This window comes from Rhinoderma darwinii, chromosome 8 (assembly GCF_050947455.1).
Source record: "Rhinoderma darwinii isolate aRhiDar2 chromosome 8, aRhiDar2.hap1, whole genome shotgun sequence".
NCBI classification, from domain to species: Eukaryota; Metazoa; Chordata; class Amphibia; order Anura; family Rhinodermatidae; genus Rhinoderma; species Rhinoderma darwinii.
Window position 1 is genome coordinate 6,397,312 of NC_134694.1, and position 18,519 is coordinate 6,415,830.

Below are 18,519 nucleotides of genomic sequence, written 5' to 3' on the forward strand. Positions count from 1 at the left end.
AGTATTATAGTATTTATATTCTTGTATATAGGGGGCAGTATTGTAGTAGTTATATTCTTGTATATAGGGGGCAGTATTATAGTAGTTATATTCTTGTATATAGGAGGCAGTATTATAGTAGTTATATTCTTGTATATAGGGGGCAGTATTATAGTATTTATATTCTTGTATATAGGGGGCAGTATTGTAGTAGTTATATTCTTGTATATAGGGGGCAGTATTGTAGTAGTTATATTCTTGTATATAGGGGCAGTATTATAGTAGTTATATTCTTGTATATAGGGGCAGTATTATAGTAGTTATATTCTTGTATATAGGGGCAGTATTATAGTAGTTATATTCTTGTATATAGGGGCAGTATTATAGTAGTTATATTCTTGTACTGTATATAGGAGCAGTATTATAGTAGTTATATTCTTGTATATAGGGGGCAGTATTATAGTAGTTATATTCTTGTATATAGGAGGCAGTATTATAGTAGTTATATTCTTGTATATAGGGGGCAGTATTATAGTATTTATATTCTTGTATATAGGGGGCAGTATTATAGTAGTTATATTCTTACATATAGGAGCAGTATTGTAGTAGTTATATTCTTGTATATAGGGGGCAGTATTATAGTAGTTATATTCTTGTATATAGGGGGCAGTATTATAGTATTTATATTCTTGTATATAGGGGGCAGTATTATAGTAGTTATATTCTTGTATATAGGAGGCAGTATTATAGTAGTTATATTCTTGTATATAGGGGTAGTATTATAGTGGTTATATTCTTGTATATAGGGGGCAGTATTATAGTATTTATATTCTTGTATATAGGGGGCAGTATTATAGTATTTATATTCTTGTATATAGGGGGCAGTATTGTAGTAGTTATATTCTTCTACATAGGGGGCAGTATTGTAGTAGTTATATTCTTATATATAGGGGGCAGTATTATAGTAGTTATATTCTTGTATATAGGGGCAGTATTATAGTATTTATATTCTTGTATATAGGGGGCAGTATTGTAGTAGTTATATTCTTCTACATAGGGGGCAGTATTGTAGTAGTTATATTCTTGTATATAGGGGGCAGTATTATAGTAGTTATATTCTTGTATATAGGTGCAGTATTATAGTAGTTATATTCTTGTATATAGGTGCAGTATTATAGTAGTTCTATTCTTGTATATAGGAGGCAGTATTATAGTAGTTATATAGGGGGCAGTATTATAGTAGTTATATTCTTGTATATAGGGGCAGTATTATAGTAGTTCTATTCTTGTATATAGGAGGCAGTATTATAGTAGTTATATTCTTGTATATAGGGGCAGTATTATAGTAGTTCTATTCTTGTATATAGGGGCAGTATTAAAGTAGTTATATTCTTGTATATAGGGGGCAGTATTATAGTAGTTATATTCTTGTATATAGGGAGCAGTATTATAGTAGTTCTATTCTTGTATACAGGGGGCAGTATTATAGTAGTTATATTCTTGTATATAGGAGCAGTATTATAGTAGTTATATTCTTGTATATAGGGGCAGTATTATAGTAGCTATAGTCTTGTATACAGGGGGCAGTATTATAGTAGCTATATTCTTGTATATAGGGAGCAGTATTATAGTAGTTATATTCTTGTATATAGGGGGCAGTATTATAGTAGTTATATTCTTGTGTATAGGAGCAGTATTATAGTAGTTATATTCTTGTATATAGCAGTTATATTCTTGTATATAGCAGTATTATAGTAGTCATATTCTTGTATATAGGGGCAGTATTATAGTAGTTATATTCTTGTATATAGGGGGCAGTATTATAGTAGTTATATTCCTGTATATAGGGGACAGTATTATAGTAGTTATATTCTTGTATATAGGGAGCAGTATTATAGTAGTTATATTCTTGTATATAGGGGACAGTAGTATAGTAGTTATATTCTTGTGTATAGGAGCAGTATTATAGTAGTTATGTTCTTGTATATAGGAGGCAGTATTATAGTAGTTATATTCTTGTATATAGGAGCAGTATTATAGTAGTTATATTCTTGTGTATAGGAGCAGTATTATAGTAGTTATATTCTTGTATATAAGGGGCAGTATTATTATAGTTAGGGCTACTGTAGAAAATATTCTACTTAATTTACTAAAATATTGGCTGATTAAGCTTGAAAAGGAACAACTACTTCAGTTCACATGATTGAGAACGCAGCAGGTAGGAATAGTTTCATATCTGCTCTAAATCTGTAGAAGGGATAAACTGCAGAATTACAGCTGGAATGGACAGGAGTAAAAAGGTAAAGTTGGGTCAGGAACGCCATGCGGACCTCATTACCGGCGGAACAGCCCCGGCCGCAGCATGTAAACAAAAGTAGCTCCTGTCGGACGCCAGCTGGGCCTCATACGCTCACTCTGAGCACTTGGCAAGGAATCTCCGGGATGCTTTGTGATTTTCACAAACAACGATTAGCTAGTGCACGCAAAATGTTTCCAGCACTTTGTCATCAGGTCACCATTTCCCCTTGTGCTCCGCCACCTCCTGCTGGTCCGAACCACAAGCAAATACCAGATCAAAGGGCGATTACCCAATGACCGCGAGCAAAAAGTTGTAGCGCCACCTCCAGTTAACTGTTTTTGTGGCGCACGTATCATTTTAACCATTGCACTAACAAGTTGGAAATGTTTCTGAACAATGTGGCGAGAACTTCGGCAAATACCGTTTTTCAACATGGCGAACCTTACACGCCAACGAAATGACCCAAGATGAAGGTGGTCTCTTCAGTATTTGCATTGATAGTTTTTGCATAGTTCAAATAAGGTGTGCGTCAGGAAAGTGTAAATAAAGTTTATTGAAGAGAACCCCTTTAACTGCGGTGAAGACTGTATCGCTTTAAATAAGGGCACCTATAAGATGCCTATAGAGGGGTAAACCGGAAGGTGAGTAGAGGGCACGTTGTACAGTCCCCTGTACCAGAGATTAGGGGTGCTGCAGAATACTACCGCTGATTTACGCAGGATCGCAGGGCTCTCCACCCAGTGCGCTCCAGGCATGTCCATTTCTGACGGACTGGAAGTATTGTTCAGCACTCTTAAAACTTCAGTTTGGGGGCGACTGTATACAGGGCCCTCTGTGCAGCCGCTAATTTAACCCTTTATGGGAATCGTACAGTTATCTTTATTTAAAGGGGTGTCCATGATTCCAAGCTTGCCCATAGGTTACTATAAAAATTCCCCTGTTAACACAAACCCCGGGCAAAGCTACCCCCCCCCCTCACTGTGCCAGGTCATTGACGGTGACAACACATCCAGAGGTCATTGATGGTGACATCACATCCAGAGGTCATTGATGGTGACATCACATCCAGAGGTCATTGATGGTGACATCACATCCAGAGGTCATTGATGGTGACATCACATCCAGAGGTCTGGTGACAGCATCATCCAATGGCTCTATCACTGCCCAACATGGTCACGTAACCGTTACAAGCGACATGACCATAGACCAACATCACCACGGCCATAGAGTTTACATACGGGCTGTGGTGGGGACCAAATTGCTAGTTGCAACCTTGTGAAAAAAATAAATCAACAAAAAGTAAGAAGTGATAATATTCTGGAAGAGCAGAAAGAAAAGTGCGAGATAATGAATTGCGTGGTTTTGTAGTGGAAAGGCAGACGCATGAAACCAATTGATCTCACGGGAGAGGAAGCAAACGGGGAGCCTGCGCTCGGCCCCCACTCCTTTCTCAGAAGTAGGAGGGGTGTAGGGTTACTACAGGCGGGGGATCCTGCTTGTTCACTCAATGTCTTTCACAGGAATACGTCGCAAAGACGCCAGTAAAAATATTTACTGGAAAGTAATTTCACAGTCATCCTCGCAGAATGCGGACAAGGACTTCCGATGAAATTTTTGTTAAGGTCCCGACCTTTAGAAGATAAATAGAAAAAATTAAAAGCTTCACCAGGTAGGGAATGTGTTCTTTACGGATCACAGGGGAAATCGCATACGAAGCCGCCATATCCGGTATGTTCATCCAGGAAATATCCTATGTAACTAATGTGGGATATGGTGTAGGATACACGGCCGGTCCAGTGCTTTGGGGGAACCAGTCAGGGATTATTTCTTTTTTCACCAGCCCATAGACGGGACTCAAAGAAAAAAAAAACATAAAAATGCAATAGGGATTACGAATGGCAGTCATCCCAGTACTCCCGGTATCAACCAGCTTTCCATTGACCCTGAAAAGCATATAAACTTGAATTGTGCAGAGTTGTATTCCCTGTGTGTCAGTGTACACTGTTGTACTGGCATTCTAGTCATGAACCAGTCAGTCAATCTGTATGTGACTGTATCCTATTTTGTACCCATTTTTTGAAGAGCAACTATGAGGAATATGACACCAGATACCCCTGTCGGGGATAGTTCCAGCTTGTAGGTGAAGCAATTTCAAGGATAACACTTGATGTGGGAATTGTTATTTGTGCGATTCCCTAATATGGCTCCAAAACAGAGGTAAGTATTCTTGTAAGAACGATTTATCACCTATCTACTGGATAGGTGGTTAATGCTAGGATTTGTGGGGGTCCAGTCGATCACCCCAATCACAAAGAACCCCGGTCACCCAGATGCAAGACCACGGCTAGGAGCTGTTTGAACATAGCGGCGGTCAAAACCTGCACGCTGTTACTCCATTCAAAGACTATGACCCTGACAGAAACAGCCGAGCGTCAGTGCCATAGACTTTGAATAGAGCGGCAGGGCACATCCTTGACCGCCGTCCTATTCAAACTCCGTCTAGCCACGGTGCTGCGGTTGGGGGGGGGGGTTGCAGGTGCCCGAACGGTTGGACCCCCACAGATCTAGCATTCTCAACTTATCCAGGTCCTGGTTTTCAGGACGCCATGCCGGACCCCAGTGACTTAGAACAGAGGAGCAGATCAAGGGGATAACTGAAAGCGCCGCTTCTGTTGCACCACGGACACCACCAGCGGCCGACGGAACCCATTGACTTTAATGGGTTCAGTCGTGTATCCAACGGGGTGTCCGGGATTTTTCCAGAAACAATAGTGTAGCATGATGCGCAATGGTTTCCGGTATTTTCGGCTGGATCTGCGACGGAGACCCCTAACGGAGCCTCTAATGCAGGTACAGACGACTGCTCTTCACACATGCAAAAAGAAAAACGAATAAAACTGAGGACAAATCAATATTATCTTTCCTAACATTGACCCAGCAAAACAAACCAGAGTAGACAGGACAGATGTCATGCACCTCACACAATGTCATCAAAGTATACGGGGACGCTGCTAGCACGGGGGTGCGATATTTTACATGACGCTGCTAGCCGTGCCCCTACATAAATGGTTAAACAGTGGAGCTGGTATCGGTTATCAAAAATATTGACACCCCCCCACCAGTAAAGAAGACGCTGCAGTAAAACAGAACTTGACATACATACAACCAATATAAATAGACGGCCGCTGGGCCACGATGTGGGGGGGGGGGGGGGGGCTGTAGAAAGAGCTGATGGTATAGCCATACCCGGACCACAACTTCACGACATTAGAGAACTACATCAGGCTGCTGTTTATGGTGGCCTGTGTTCTGCCTATGGAGATACAGGATGTCATAAAACAGTGCAGGGAATGTGAACTTACACAGACCGGTACCTGCTAATAAAGAGTTAAACCTCACGCGCACGACCGTAGAGATTTTTTACTGTCCGCAACTACGAATCTGTAGTCATCCTCATATCTGCCGCGCTGTCTGCAAATACGGTCAATAGTGCATCCATATTTACGGATCCGCTGAAAAAAAATTTGTACGCGTTTTTTGGGCGTATAAATAAGACTCCCACTGACTGACAATTAGGTGCATTTTCAGAGCGTTTTACGCGCTAGGAATTGACAGGATGTTTCATTTTTAGATGGTGTTTTTTTGACCGCACGCGTGTAAAAAAAAAAAAAAAAAAAAAAAAAAAAAAAAAGACACGTCGTATGCGCTACAATGCGTTTTTCCATTTGATGTCAATAGGAAGATTAAAGCATGCGTTTGACACGTTTTTTCGGCGCATAAAAAACACGTCAAATACACACTGTGTGAACAAGGCCTTATGGGCGAGTCAGTGCCACAATTGCGGACACGTTCTATATTTTGCGGATAATTTCTACAGAGCGGACACACATCCGTAAATAAAATATTCGGAAAGGTGTCCGTGGCCTATAAAAATGAATGGGTCTGTAATTCGGGATAAAAGCTGCGGTCGGGTGCATGGGGCCTTATTCAGATTATAATTGCATGTCTGGGAATCTCTATTTAAGCAATTGTCTACAACAAAAGTTCAACCCGAAATTGGGAATTGTACCCCTAAATATACCAATTCCATACACTGCCAGGGCTCAGTCCTCTTCACGGGAGACTCATCTGTTAGATACTGATCCTACGGTGCTATAATGTGCATCGTGATTATTAATGACCCCCAAATTCATCAACAGGACCCCCACAATAAACAAAATCCAGGGGTGTCTGCGGGCAGAGAGGAGTGTCACAAAGTTCATCAACAGTTCTGGGAATTGTAGTCAAATCTCACACGAACAATGGAAGGGAACGTAACACTGCCGGGAATAGCAGAGTCAATTCGGGTCAACTCTTAAGCAAGACAAATACTAGAGGAAAAACAAAAAGTCGAAAAAAAACTATAGGAAAGTGACACCGGCCCGGAGATTATTCTCAGCTTTTCCCAGACTTCAAGTCCGTGGCGAAAGGAATTCCAGTGTTTAAGTAGAAACAAAAATTATTTTTTTTTTTTAACTGTGCAAAACCTGATCTAATTTTGCAGACACGTCCTGTTTAAAGAGCCCCCATCCCGACTATGTTGACACGCGGCGTTTTCAGGCGTATTTCGGAGCGTAAACGCCTCGAAACACACTAGCGAAACGCCTTCAAACAGCTTGCCATTGAAATCAAGGGGAAACACGGCGTTTAGTTCAGACCAGGCGCATTTTTATACCGCTGTTTTAAAAAACGGAGCGTAAAAAGAGCCAAAAATTCTTTTCAGCTTCAAAAACAACTGGAAATCAGAGGCCGTTTTCCCTTGAAAACAGCCCTGTAAGTTTCAGACGTTTTTTATTGTATGTGTGAACATAGCCTTACAGCAAGTGTCTTCTAACAGGTGAAACCCACCCATGATAGCTGTTGGGGGTCCATATGAAGAGGAAGGGCTGCAGCGAAACCCCTCTTCCTAAAGGATACAACGAATAGAAGACTTTGACAAAGATTCCACTGAAGGAGGCGAGAGTACAACTCTGAAGATCTATATATATTCAGGACGGACAGCTGAGTGACTAAGGGCGGTCATATTGGCCGTCACCCAGAAAGAAACCCATTAAACTCGATTAGAGCTGAGAAAATAACTTTTTAAAAACTTGACAGTGAAGAACGACCAAACAAACAAATGTTTTGCAACTTTCTAATACACTTCGCCCTTAAATTCATTGTTTTCAAAACCTCTGTTTGCTTTCAGTGACTGAAGAAAATTCTTGTTTACATCCCGTGACTAAAAACCTAGGCAGACCTCACATCTACACTCGTGTCCTGTCTAGACGATCCGTGAGATAAACACATCAGCAGCTCAAAGCTACTTTCTGTCTTGATGTTGTTTGTTACAATGTATCAGATTTTATCAGTCCACAATGCTTAGACCCCCATCTACATCATATATTCGACCTACGTTTAGCGACACACAACTCATACCGCACGGTATACATTTTTTTATATGTTGGCTTATTAGTGACTATGTGGCACAAGTCGCAGGCATCTGTATTACGTATACATCACAAGCTTTTTAGGACTTCTACGTTAATCAGATACCATAAAAAAATCTATAGATGGCGGACGCCAATGTTATGTATCCGTCAAAGCCTGGGTCTAACATATACATTGGGAGCTTTTCCGGGCTAACACGTCCTAGGGAGACCATAAACACAGTGTGAACAAAGTCTTACCTCACACAGAATTGTCTAGACTGGAAACAATTGTGGCAAACCCTCAGCTGCAAGTAGTATTAGAGCTGTACAGGTTTACAGCCTCTGAATGTAAACAAGAATGTTCATATTCATTGACAGCAAGCAGAGATCAATGAAACAGCAAGGAATTGAAACACAAAGAACATTAAAAAGTTGCAGAACTTTTCATTATACGATGGAACTTTATTATATTAAATTCATGGCCCCATACACTCCAGCGGTCATATCTCCGGACTGGCATTGGTACGATAATTTGTCGCTAGATCTTTGTTGGCGCTGTATGTACTTAGAACACCTCATGTATACAGTAAGAAAATAATTATATACAGACGTGTGGAACTTCGAGCAGTATCTCTTGTCAACAACAGCCCAAAACAGAAAGGGTTACAGTCGGACACTTTCCTTAAAAACAAAAACACCACCAAATTGTGTCAGATTTTTTTTTTTTTTCCCCTTCTGACCCGTCGTCGCCCATGCTTTGGGGCCCCAGTCCTTGTGGGAGATGGGATAGTACTAGACAAACTCATTGTGTTCAGCGGAGAGTCTTAAAACATCACAGATGGCTCGGAGCAGTGGTCCCCGGGGGTCCCGGCTACAGACTAAACAGTGGGCGATATTAAAAACAGAAAATAACTAAACCGACTACACCCCCCCCTTCCCAGAACTCACAGGCAGAGGACGTACAGAAGCTGCATGTAAATATGATCTGCGCAGTCTGGATAAGCACAAAGAAAACCACTGTAGTGGCACCCGATGGGCAGCTAGGTAGTGCCATGAAAGACAGATGGTAAAGGCAGAAGATCTTACATTCTAATTATTTTGTGCCAACTTATTATTTGGCACTGTTTTTGCAGCAGTCTGCACCAGCGAAGCTTACAATACAATTTTTGGGCCATAAAGACACATGAGGGCACTCGGTTGTTGCCAATGGTCCCATTGATTTCTGTCAAGATCGGCCGTGCATGTTTTTAGCCAACTGTCTGGATGGGTACGGGGACTTGGGGCCTCTTGTTCTTGGTAATGGTCCCAGTGGTCGGATCCCCACCTGGCATGAATGGTCAACACGACAGGATCTGATGAGAGTTCTAGTTCTACATCGACTTGGGAGACCGAAGACATCAACATGGAAGGATCTGCTGAGAGTTATACTTCTACAGCAACAGACGAGCCCTGAGATATCCACATGGAAGGATCTGCTGGACCATCTAGTCCAACCATTCCTGAAGACTGAAGAGATCAACATGGATCTGCTGAGACGTCTAGTTCCGCTGAGGCCCCAATTTGACTAATTTTGGATTAAAACACAATGTCGAAAAGCATTGGGATTGTTCATTGTATGAAGAGTTGTCTTGAGTCCATCCAACTGTGTATGACCTCGCCGCGGACGAGTCCAATAAGTTAAAAAACAAATTCCTCTAGGGGAACGACTTGGCCCCCCCCCCCCCTCCTCCGGTCCCCGCATTTACAGGCACTTGCAGATTGTATCTTTCTCTGGAAGACAAGAGAGCTGTTTTGGTGAACTCACTGCTCCCCACAGGGGGATATGTCTAGATCAATCCCATAAATCAGAAAAAAAAAGAGATCTGCGGTTGGCGTAGAAAAAAGCATTTGCAGAAGAGCAAAAACCACACACACACAGAATGGAATTTAGATTAACCCCCGCATAAATCGGCCTTCAAGGAAAAGCGTCCCGCTGCAGCCATGATCGGGGAAGGAAGAGTCAGGCTTTAATTAACTATCAAGATGAGACGTAAAGCAGTAATGATAAAAACAAACCGGAAAATAAATGATTTGTGGTCGAGTAAAAAGGAAGAAAAAAAAAGACCAAAAGATTCAGAGAAAAACCACAGGCAAAAATAAAGCGAAGGCCTCTAGTACCTGACGGATTGAAATCTCCCGGTCATGCAAATAACATCATCGTATAATCAAAAGTTCAGCAACTTTCTATGACAAGTTGAGCTTCAATTCCTCACCATTTTCATGATCTCTGCTTGCTGCCAGTGAATGGAAATATCCTATTTTTACATTTAGAGGAAACATAGTCCTGTTCTCACAGATTCATATACTGCAGAAGCTTGCAGTGCCGTCAAAAAAGAATGCACTTTTAGGGTATGTTCACACAGGGCGGAAACGCTGCGCAAAAGCACACAGCGCATCCATGTGCGTCGCAGGGATTATCAATCGAAAAACCGTACAGAATTGTGGTGCAGTTTTTCGCCCGGAATGTCCGCCGCGGAAAACTGCACATAATAAAAAAAAAAATAAATCATACTTACTTAGCCATGGTGTCGTGTCCCTCCGCCGTTCTGCAGCCCGGCCTCCTGGGATGACTTGACGTTTCACTAGGATAAAACGTCATCCCAGGAGGCCGGCCTGGACGAAGAAAAAAATAATTCTGGGTAAGTATAAAATTTTTCTTGAGTTGCACTTTTTTTGTGGTGGAATCGCTGCATTTCCGCTGCAAAAAAGCAACATCCGTTATTTGTTGCGGGTTTTGCCTCCCCATTGAATTCAATAGGGAAAACCCGCAACAAATAAGCAGCGATTACACAAATAAAATTTACATGCAGCGGATTAAAAAAAAAAAAATAAATATTTACGCCGTGTGCGAATGAGATTTGTCCTAATCTCATCCACTCTGCTGCTACTGTATTATGCTGCCGATTTTCCTACTCGACTTGTGAACTTACCCTTAATTCGGTCATTCTAGTGCAGTTTTCACAGGTGAAACCTGTAAAAGTCGTACGCCCAAAAACACATCAAACTACCGCTGCAATCCATTTTCGGGCCTAATGGGCATGAATGGGGCCTTACCGTACTCCACATGCCTCCGATTTCATACACCGGCATACATCGTGTTTTTTCTGTTGGATTCTGTGCATGCTCCATCGGATGCCGTATTACAGAGGTCTAGGGACGCTTTGCTTTTAGATGAGAATATCTCCATCATGAGATGGCTGCACCCCGAATTCCTGTGGCTCTGTAATATAGAGCCCCAAAAGACTCCCTGTGTTGTTGTACGACCTCCAGCAGACACCTCAGTCCAGTGCAGGAGGCCTTAGAGGATTCCAGAACAGGATGGAGATTTGTACTTCAGCCTGTGGCTATGACAGCGGTTGTAGAACTTGCTGGGAGTTGTAGTTTTGCATCATCTGAAGAGTCACAGGTTGTAGAACATTGGCCTAGACCGACTCATTGTAACAAACTGCGATATGTATCAGTTCTGGAAGGGTTTCAGCTACTGAATGTAAGCGCGGTAGTTTTCGTTCACTGAGAGCAAGCAGAGATCTTGAAAATGGTAATGGATTTGAAACTCAAAGTAGATCAGAAAGTTGCAGAACTTTTCTTAATACAATAATTCAGCTTTAATTACATGAAACTGGAAAATCTGCAGATAAATTGTTCACATTCATTTGTCTCCTGGAGGATCGAAGAAAATAATCTATAAAACTATTTGTCTGCAGATTCTCCGCTCAGGAGACAATGAAACACAAAGGGGGGGGGGGCAGCTCAGATATCACAGTCAAGTTTCTGGCCAGAAAAATAGTTTCCTTTTGAGTTATCTCGTCCCAAAAGACAAGTCATTGGCGAGAAATGTTGATGTCTTCATGCAGATGAAGGTAATTGCGCCGTAGAACGCCGCCACGTCACATTCCGATGACGTAAACAGCAATTAAGGATACGTTCCGGTGAGAGAATGGATTATCTGGTCATACAGGGGTTAAATGCAGCAGCGGCTTCACTGACTGCTGTGACGGAGGCAATAAAACGGCTTGGAAAGAAAATCTTAAAACAGCAATTAGTATTTTGCCCACTCATATATGTTTTTTTCCAGGACCAATCACATTGATGGCCCATCATTCGCCGATCAGCAAAAAGACGGGACAGCGGGGCTCCTGCAAGTACTAGATCCTCTTTATTGATTGCATAGGGCAAAGGAGCTCGTCCATACGGGCAGCTGTGCCTGGTACTGCAGGTCGTCTCATGCACTTGAATGGGACTGAAAGGTACTGGAGGTCAGAACCCCACCGATCATACATGGACGCATAGACCATCATTGTTAACCCCTTTAAAGAGGAGATAAGATGAAACGGCCCCACCCTTGTCCACAGGCTACGTCTGGTATTGCAGCTCAGTCCCACTCAAGTGAGTTTACTAATCTCGTACAACCCACCCCCAACAAAAAGGTCATAAAATTCTGGTCAATGGAGGTCCAGCCACTGGGTGCTAACTATATATGTTCTTTTGATACTGTATGGTGTCCAGGGCTATCTTGTATCTCTATATACTGAGCAAAAACACCATACAAGGCACTGGAGCAAAGGAAAAAGCGAGCATTTGCCCATGGCAACCAATCACGGTCAACTGTTCTACTTCTGCTTTGCTCCAGTTTGGATACGTCTTCCCCTGTGTTTCTACCACTATAGACAATAGCGTGACACTAACCTGCGGCTTTCCAGCTGTTGCAAAACCACAGCTTTTAGCACGTCACATAGCCTGTGGCACGCTGAGAGTTGTAGTTTTTGCAACAGCTGGAGAGCCATTTAAAGACCACAGTTAAGTAATTTTATCTAAAATACAATTACCAGCGCTGAACTAATTAATTCTGTTATATGTAATAGGTGAGATCTGCAATGTAAACCCATTAGTGCACATCAAACAAACCAACACATGTGATGAGAAAAAGTGTATAGGCCTGGACTGTGCATCTATATACTCCTGCTTTACATATAAAATTATTTTCAAGCCTACACTGCCCTCTAGTGGCAACTGTAATAGAAGCACCCTCTGCAGAACAATACATACAACAATCACTAAGTGGGACATGAATATAAGCATTTTTATTATACGCAACAATTACTATAAATCTGCCTGTATAACGTATACCTGCGTCTTTTATTTGCTTTTTTTCAACAAAAAAATGCTTGCAAAGTTTTTGATGTTGAACGTGCATTTTACTGCGGTCAGTACTGTGGTTTCTGGCCTATTCTTTACATTGATGTAACCGTATGTGTCTCAGAAAACGTACTAGACGCAGTTGCTCTTCAATACCGCACTTAAATAACACGAGCAACCTGCCAGGGAGAAGACTATGTTAAAACCTCATTGCAACTGCATCAAAACCGCACGAAAAAACGGAACAAAAAACAAACGCACCCTAAAAGTAAAGAAACACATGTGGTTTTGATGCGGGTTCCTAACCGCCCTGTGTGAATATACCCCAAGATTGTACCGACTCAGTCCAGAAACTGGATGGAGACGGGAGGATTCTTGGCAAGTGAAGACGATGCAAACCTCAGTGCCAAAGTCTACAGAGCAACGCAAACATGACAGAAGCGTCTCAACTCAGGAACTCGTAGCTCCTCTTCTAAACAACATCTTATAAATGAAGCCTCCATAGATTCATGTATGACTTTACAAATGATTGACTGTACTCCAATCACATCCAAAGCTGCATACAGAATTAATCTGCTTTTACGGTTAGGTCTCAGGCTGCAACCACAACACCCTGGGGACCTACAGTCCATCTCATCATACAGGGAAAACCGGATTTGCGGTACAACGGCTCCTTATGAAAGCACAACAACAAAATCCTGCTGGACGGAGAGATTGCAATATATAAAAAAATTATAATAATTATATATAGATTCTAGATCGCACAAAAGCACTAGACACAGCAACATGAGAAATCATCGGTAACTTTTGCACTGCGGTGCGACGCCAAGGACATTCAACCTGCACAGCTCTTGTCCTGCTGCTTTGCACTGCAGGCGACAATGTTTAGGCCTTGTTTACACACTGCAGATTTTGCATGCATTTTTTTTTTTTTTTAAGCCAAAACCAGAATTGGATCCAGGAGAGGAGATACTTTAAGGCCTTCCTTTATTATTTCTTTTACTTAGGTTCCATTTCTGTTTTTGGCTTAAAAAATATATGCAAAATCTGCATCAAATCTACAATGTATGAACAAGGCCTTAAACTAAGCACTGTGTAGCAGATGCGCAGGAAATAAAAGTTCCCACAATGCATTGCACCAAAGTACATTATAGGATCTGCATAGCAGGATTATTACCAAGCATGATTATATATATATATATATATATACACACACACACACACACACACACATGACCGAAAATCAAATTGTTTGACCTTTCCAACAATCTGGCAGGAAATTATGCCGGATTATTGTAATTTTACTGTACTTGATCCTGTCAAATGGATCGCTTGGAGGGATTTATAGTATTATCATATTCGATATTAATGGAGAATTGCGATCCTACACAGAAGCTAGCACAGCAGTGAGGGTCTGGCTAGAGAGCGACGAGGGAGGGTCTCTGTACCGAGCACCTCCTTCTTGGTAAATTAGTTGCTGGAGAATCAGGGGATCATATACAGATCTTGTTCTGGGCCCCGCTGCACCGCAGATAATACCAATACAATAATCTTATATACCCATTCACCAGCATCCAAACTGAAGACCAACTGGACTGGAGGCGCCTACCTGGATGTCCAACGCAGAATCTTCACTTATACTGAACTCCAGATAACGCCTACAAGATAAATCATTAACCAATTACATTGTGATCACCCGAAGATCTTATAGATGAAAACATATACACACCATGCAGTTTATAGAGATATATAATATAATGTTGAGTCACTGTGTACATACATGACATTAGTTATCCTGTACTGATCCTGAGTTATATCCTGTATTATACTCCAGAGCTGCACTCACTGTTCTGCTGGTGGAGTCACTGTGTACATACATTACTTATCCTGTACTGATCCTGAGTTACATCCTGTATTATACTCCAGAGCTGCACTCACTATTCTGCTGGTGGAGTCACTGTGTACATACATTACTTATCCTGTACTGATCCTGAGTTACATCCTGTATTATACTCCAGAGCTGCACTCACTATTCTGCTGGTGGAGTCACTGTGTACATACATTACATTACTTATCCTGTACTGATCCAGAGTTACATCCTGTATTATACTCCAGAGCTGCACTCACTATTCTGCTGGTGGAGTCACTGTGTACATACATTACATTACTTATCCTGTACTGATCCTGAGTTATATCCTGTATTATACTCCAGAGCTGCACTCACTATTCTGCTGGTGGAGTCACTGTGTACCTACATTACATTACTTATCCTGTACTGATCCTGAGTTACATCCTGTATTATACTGCAGAGCTGCCCTCACTATTCTGCTAGTGGAGTCACAGTGTACATACATTACTTATCCTGTACTGATCCTGAGTTATATCCTGTATTATACTCCAGAGCTGCACTCACTATTCTGCTGGTGGAGTCACTGTGTACATACATTACATTACTTATCCTGTACTGATCCTGAGTTATATACTGTATTATACTCCAGAGCTGCACTCACTATTCTGCTGGTGGAGTCACTGTGTACCTATATTACCTTACTTATCCTGTACTGATCCAGAGTTATATCCTGTATTATACTCCAGAGCTGCACTCACTATTCTGCTGGTGGAGTCACTGTGTACATACATTACCTTACTTATCCTGTACTGATCCTGAGTTACATCCTGTATTATACTCCAGAGCTGCACTCACTATTCTGCTGCTGGAGTCGCTGTACATACATTACTTATCCTGTACTGATCCAGAGTTATATCCTGTATTATACGCCAGAGCTGCACTCACTATTCTGCTGGTGGAGTCACTGCGTACATACATTACATTACTGATCCTGAGTTATATCCTGTATTATACTCCAGAGCTGCACTCACTATTCTGCTGGAGGAGTCACTCTTTACATATATTACATTACTTATCCTGTACTGATCCTGAGTTACATCCTGTATTATACTCCAGAGCTGCACTCACTATTCTGCTGGTGGAGTCACTCTTTATATATATATTACATTACTTATCCTGTACTGATCCTGAGTTACATCCTGTATTATACTCCAGAGCTGCACTCACTATTCTGCTGGTGGAGTCACTGTGTACATACATTACATTACTTATCCTGTACTGATCCTGAGTTACATCCTGTATTACACTCCAGAGCTGCGCTCACTATTCTGCTGGTGGAGTCACTGTGTACATACATTACATTACTTATCCTGAGTTATATCCTGTATTATACTCCCGAGCTGCACTCACTATTCTGCTGGTGGAGTCACTGTGTACATACATTACATTACTTATCCTGAGTTATATCCTGTATTATACTCCAGAGCTGCACTCACTATTCTGCTGGTGGAGTCACTCTTTACATACATTACATATCCTGTACGGATCCTGCTCATCATCGACTACCAATATTTACGAGGTGTCTGATTATCCTGTATGTAACATTTCCGAATAAGGAGAAGAAGGGGGAATAGAATCAGTCATAGACTTATAGCAACACAGAGGATTTCAGTGTACTAATGTTACAGTGACCCGTCCAGTCATATGTTTATGTGACAGGGGCAACGTCATATGGGGAGAGGAGGACAAAGACTTAATAGTATGGTTCACAGTAGCACAGAGTATTTAAGAGGTAGAGTGCTCTGATGTTGTGGGAGGTGGCAGTGACCTGCCCACTCATGTGATTATATGACAGGAGCAGGAGGACAAAGACTAATAGCACGTTTCCCAGCAGCACAGAGTATTTAAGAAGATATGTTAGCTGATTTTTGTGGGAGGCAGTGACCCGTTCACCCATGTGATGATGTTAGTATGGTAGGGTCACTAGAGGCATGTAACAGAAGTAGGGCTCCCCTGCAGCACAAAGTATTTGACGAGACGAGTATGCTGATGTTCGTGAGGACGGGGCAGTGTCACCAGAGGTATATAGTGGCAGCCTCCCACAACACAGAGTATTTAAGGAGAACAGAGTGCTGATGTTAGTGAAGACAGAGCTTTGTGTGATGGGGCAGCGTAATGTGAGGTATATAATGGAAGCAGGGGGCTTCAGCAGCACAGAGTATTTAAGGTGAGACTTATCCTGATAGTGAGGACAGGGCTGAATGTGACAAAGGTTTAAAGTGGAATTAGAGTCCCCAGCAGCACAGAATATTTAAGGTGAGGCAGACGCTGATAGCTATGACAGGGGTAGTGTAAGGAGAGGTACGTAGCGGATTTAAGAGACCTAGCAGCACATAGTATTTAAGGATAAATGTGCTGATATTAGTGAGGACAGGGCGGCATAAGACAAAGACAGTGTAAGGAGAGGTATATAGTGGAAGTAGGAGCACCCAGCAGCACAGAGAATTTCAGGAGAGGAGTGTGCAAATCTTGTGATAGGGAACAGCGACCTGTCCAGGCGTTCATGTGACAGGGGCAGTGTCAGTATATGGGAAGAGGAGGACACAGACCAATAGTAGCACGGTGCCCAGTACTTAAGGAGATACTTTGCTGATTTTGTGGGCGGCAGTGACCTGTTCACCCATGTGATGATGTATGGACAAGACTGTATGTGACAAGAGCCGTGTTACCAGAGGTATATAATGGAAGTAGGATCCCCAGCAGCGCAAAGTATTTAAGAGGAGGAATGCGCTCATGTTAGTGAGGACAGGGGAAGTGTCACGAGAGGTGTATAGTGAAAGTAGGATCCCCCGCAGAACAAAGTATTTAAGACAGAGCTTCATGTGACAGGGGCAGTGTGTTGAGATGTATATAGTGGAAGCAAGGGGTCCCAGCAGCACATAGTATTTAAGCCAAGCTATATCCTGACGTTAGTGAGGACAGGTTAGGGCTGGATGTGAGCAGTGCAGTGTCACAAGGGGTATAGTGAAAGTAGAGTCCCCAGCAGCACAGAATATTTAAGGTGAGACGTGCTGATGTTAGCGATTACATCGGTAGTGTAAGGAGACATATATAGCAGATTTAAGAGCCCCCGCAGCACAGTGTATTTAAGGATAGTAGTGTGCTGATGTTAGTAATTGCAGGACTGCATATGACAGAGACAGTGTAAGGAGAGGTATATAGGGGAAGTAGGAGCCCCCAGCAGTACAGAGTATTTAAGGAGATCAGTGTTTTGCCGTTAGTGAGGAGCAGATGAAGTAGAGATATAATCCTGAGCTGGTTTCCGTGTCCACTCACGTGTAATAAATTCTTTACTTTAGTTTCTTATACCGCTCTCTCATAAAAGATGGGGGACAGCCATTCTCCTCCTTACAGCACCCAGCTTTCCCAGCCTCCTGAACAGAAAATATGGAACCACAAATACGGTTGTGTAATTTAACTGCAGGAACTTGGGAAAGCTGGAAGACAAAGTGTAGGAGCGGTCATGGTGGCCATATTGGTTTTCACCCAACTTTCCCAGAAACAGATGAAAATAAAATGGCTAAATAAGAGTTTTACTAGGATGATATAAAGCTGGTGTCTAATATTACCAGTCAGGACCCTTATCCTCGCTACAATTTCCACGTCTCTTACATTATGCGAGAAACCCTCCACAGGACAGAACCGCAGGACGCCAGTCACACGACAGACATTCGTATAGACAGCAAACGTGAGGTAAAATATTCATA

At 42.1% G+C, this 18,519-nt stretch overlaps 1 long non-coding RNA gene across 1 annotated transcript in view; it reads right to left on the reverse strand.

Moving 5' to 3' along the window:
- LOC142659063 (uncharacterized) overlaps window positions 1-18,519 on the reverse strand; it is a 40,253-nt gene that overhangs the window by 21,449 nt on the left and 285 nt on the right. The window contains exon 2 of the long non-coding RNA XR_012850261.1: window positions 14,513-14,561. This is a non-coding gene — a long non-coding RNA (uncharacterized LOC142659063). The remainder of the gene's footprint in view (window positions 1-14,512; window positions 14,562-18,519) is intronic.